Genomic DNA, 4265 nt, shown 5'->3' on the forward strand with positions numbered 1-4265 from the left:
ACACTACCAAAAGTAAAATAGATAGCTAGTGGGAAGCAGTCGCATAGCACAGGGAGATCAGCTCGGTGCTTTGTGACCACCTAGAGGGGTGGGATAGGGAGGGTGGGAGGGAGACGCAAGAGGGAGGGGATATGGGGATATATGTATAAATATAGCTGATTCACTTTGTTATACAGCAGAAACTAGCACCACATTGTAAAGCAATTATACTCTGGTAAAGATGCTTAAAAAAAAAAGTCTTTCTTAAGATTTATAGATTTTAAATAAATACTTATGGAACACATTAAAAAAAAAAGCAGTCCAGGATGGTGGTGACCCTGGGGGTCTACTGGCAGAAACTTCAACCCCGGTCTTAAAGAATTACCCCAGTCACATCCCAGGAAATTAGAGCCAGAATCAAAACTCACACCCTATCAATTTCAGCAGCAAAGACCTGGTATCTTTAATCCTGGTGTCTTTGCTGTGTTTAATCTTAAAAAGTGAACAAAGAGCAAGAGAGAGTAATATTTGTAGAAGAACCAAATAGAACTAAGAGAAATTAAAAAGCAAATAATTGGGTCAACAGTGGATTTGAGATAGCTGAAGAGGAAATTGGTGAACTAGAAGATGGAACTGAATGAATTTCCCAAACATGGAAAGAGAAAAAGATTACGAGACGGAGGAGAGAGAGCAGAGGCAAACTCTGAAGGGGATAATGGCGGAGAATTGTCTAGAACTGATGAAAAGTATCAATTCACCCGTATTCAGAAAGCCAACCAAAGCCCAAGCAAGATATATAAAAAAGACAACTGATAGTGCAGGAAGCCAAAGTCAACAAGAAAAGCAGACCAAGAGCCAGCTCCTCAGCCCCACAACGTGAAACTCGGGACACAGTGGGGCACCATCTAAGTTGCTAATAGAAAATAGCAAGAAGTTCTCACGCAACAGAAACATCTTTGGGTGAGAGAAACGAAGACCCTCATTGAAAGAAATTCTGAGGGAATATTTTTTCAGGCAGAAAGAAAATGATCCAGGTGGAAGTGCTGACTTGCAGAAGGAAACAGCAAAAAAGCAGGAAAAACATTGGTGCAGCTAAAGAAACATCACCATCATTAACAAGAATTATTATGTCCAATATGTAGGATTAAAAACTAAATTAAGTTTAGGCAAAAATGGCAAATAATAAGAGCTGATTGGAGTAAGGTTTTAAAATCTTTGTATTGTTTGAGGGGAGAGTAACATATTACTTAGCTGAGCAGAGTAGCAATATTAATAGTTGCAGTAAATACTAGGAGAATAGAACTAGTCTATAACTTCCAAATTAGTAGAGGAGGAAAAATTAGAATGAAGAAGAAATAATCCAAAATAAGCCTTCCATAGGGAAGGAGGTACAAATAGAAAGCACAAAATAAGATAATGGAAATACATAAAAATTTTCCAGTAATTAAAATAAATGCAAATGGACAAAAACCTCCAGTTAAAAGACAAGATTTTTTAGACTTTTTTTTAAATTCAAGTTTTATGCTATTTACAAGAAACATCTCAACATGAAGGTGCTGACTATTTACAATAACCAGGACATGGAAGCAACCTAAATGTCCATCAACAGATGAATGTATAAAGAAGATGTAGCGCATATATACAGCAGAATATTAGCCATAAAAAGGAACAAAGTTGAGTTATTTGTAGTGAGATGGATGGACCTAGAATCTGTCATACAGAGTGAAGTAAGTCAGAAAGAAAAAAACAAATACCATACGCTAACACATATACATGGATTTTAAAAAGCGGTACTGATGAACCTAGTGGCAGGGTACGAATAAAGACGCAGACATAGAGAATGGACTTGAGGACACGGGGGGAAGGGGAAGCTGGGATAAAGTGAGAGAGTAGCACTGACATACATACACGACCAAATGTAAAATGGATGGCTAGTGGGAAGCTGCTGCATAGCACAGGGAGATCAGCTTGGTGCTTTGTACGACCTAGAGGGATGGGATAGGGAGGGGTGGAGGGAGGCCCAAGAGGGAGGGGATATGGGGATATATGTATATGTATAGCTGATTCACTTTGTTGTACAGTAGAAACTAACACAACATTGTAAAGCATTTATACTCCAGTAAAGATGTGGAAAATAAAATAAAATAAATAAATAAACATGAAGATGCTGAAACTTTGAAACTAAAGGATGGAAAAAAATAAACCTGGCAAATACTAAAGAAAAAATTAAAGCTGATATACCCACACTAATAAAGTTATATGTTTGGTATAGTACTAGAAATAAGGACTATCAAATCAAAACTTTTAATTCACCAAGAAGATGTAACAATTCCAAACTTGTATACACCTAATAACGGCCTCAAAATAAATAAAGTGAAGAACCACTGGAGGGAGTAAGTTTATCTTAAAAAAAAAATCTATTAATAGGTTTTCTAACTGATCCATCCTTACATTCCTAGAAAGAACTCCACTCTGATTTTTATTTTAATAAGTTGTGTATGTGTTGTGGGGAGAGGGGGGTGTGGGCTTTTGCACGCAACACTTGGTGGACCTTTCCCTGCCCTTCAGATTTCTGATGCTGCTGTGTTTCTCATCACCCTCATTTAGCAGCCCAGCATGATGGAACTTCCACCGTCTAGAACATCAGGTGGCAAGACAGGAAAGGGACATGGCAAATCAGAAACCAGCTCCTAAGGGTTTCCACCAGGAAGTTACATGCCACTTCCACTCTCATTTCATTGGCCAAAGCAAGTGATATGACTCTGCCTAATTCAGAAGCTGAAAGGTATACTCCTCCTTTGTACGTGGAAGGAGGAGAATCAGAAATAGTGGTGAAAATCAATGAATAATCACTGACATATCCCCCCAAAGAGATAGTTTTGTCCTGGCAGGAGGTTGGCGAGCTCATTCTGTAAAAAAAAAAAAAAAAAATGATTTTTTTTGGTGTTGTGGGCCATAGAGTCTGTCCAGACCTCAACTCTGCTGTTACAGCTGAACAAATGGAAATAAATGGCTGAATTCCAATAAAACCTTATTTACGGAAAGAACCCAGTGGGCTGGATTTGGCTTATGGGCTGTGGTTTGCCAATTCCTGGTCTAGGGCATTACTCTGACTCTTTCCCATCTGCCTCCTAGAACAATTTGGGGCCTGGAGTTCCCCGCCCCCTCTTCTCTCTCTTTCTCTTTCCTCTCTGTGGCTCTCTTCTTCCTCTCCCCCAGTCCCTCCTGACAGCTGTCTGGCCCAGCCTCTGCGGAGCATGCGCTAAAAATATCCCGTCAGTAGCCGAAACACCTGGGGACCCTGGAGCATGCGGCAGGAGCCAGATGTGCGATCTTGACCTGGGCACCCACTCTCTGCGCTGCCTGCTCGTCGGCAGCCCCTCCCCATACTCACCCAGAGCCTGATCCGCAACCGCCCCCTGCTTTCTCTGTGTTGCTTCAACATCCACATCCCGCCTCCAGGCCTTTGCACCCACGGTGTCCACTCCCTGGAATGCCACCATCCAGCCATTCATCAGTCAGCACATACTGGATGCTGCCCTCGCGGGGCAAACAGTGTCCAGCAGGGGAGTCAGACACATAGGTGGGGACAACAACCCACAATGACGGGTGCGGTGGGTGGCACGGGGCGCCAGAGGAGCCCCCCCAGGCCTGGGGGTCGGGGAAATCTTCCTGAGGATACAAAGGATTAAACCAATGTTAGGGGATGACAGCATGGCTGGCGGAGGGACCCGCAGACGCAGAGGCTTGGTCTTTTAGAGGAACCGAGAGGAGACAGAAAATTGAAGCTCCCGGAACACTGGCAGGCCGGGTGCAGGGCCGGCCCTACAGCTGCGTGGACACCCCACTGAGCAGTTGGGACTTCCCCTTCAAAGGGCTGGGAGTCAAGGAGAGAGGGGTCCAAGCTGGGGAGCTGTGAGCATGCCAGGGTTGGCACTTGGAGTTGGTAGAGGTTCCCAAGGGGATAGAGATGGGGCTGGGGGGACCGGGTCCCTCGTGGGGCGTGGCCAGGGCAGTTTTCTGGAAAGATGTGGACTCTTTGAAGGCCACGATGGAGGAGGAAGGGGTGGCCTTTCTCTGAAAGAGCAACGCAAAACCTCTATATCTTCCAAACCCCACCTGCTAGGGGCCCTTCTCCAGGAAGCCCTCCCTGTTTTTCTTCTGGTCCCCACCTCCAGCCCAGGCCCTTCTCTGGCTCTTCCTGACCCACTCCGTTTAAAATGCCACCCTGTCCACCAGTGAGTCACCCTCTTGTGCTGCCTTCTGATCTGTAAGCTGGGTTGCTG

The sequence above is a fragment of the Physeter macrocephalus genome, chromosome 2 (assembly GCF_002837175.3).
Source record: "Physeter macrocephalus isolate SW-GA chromosome 2, ASM283717v5, whole genome shotgun sequence".
In the NCBI taxonomy this organism is placed as follows: Eukaryota; Metazoa; Chordata; class Mammalia; order Artiodactyla; family Physeteridae; genus Physeter; species Physeter macrocephalus.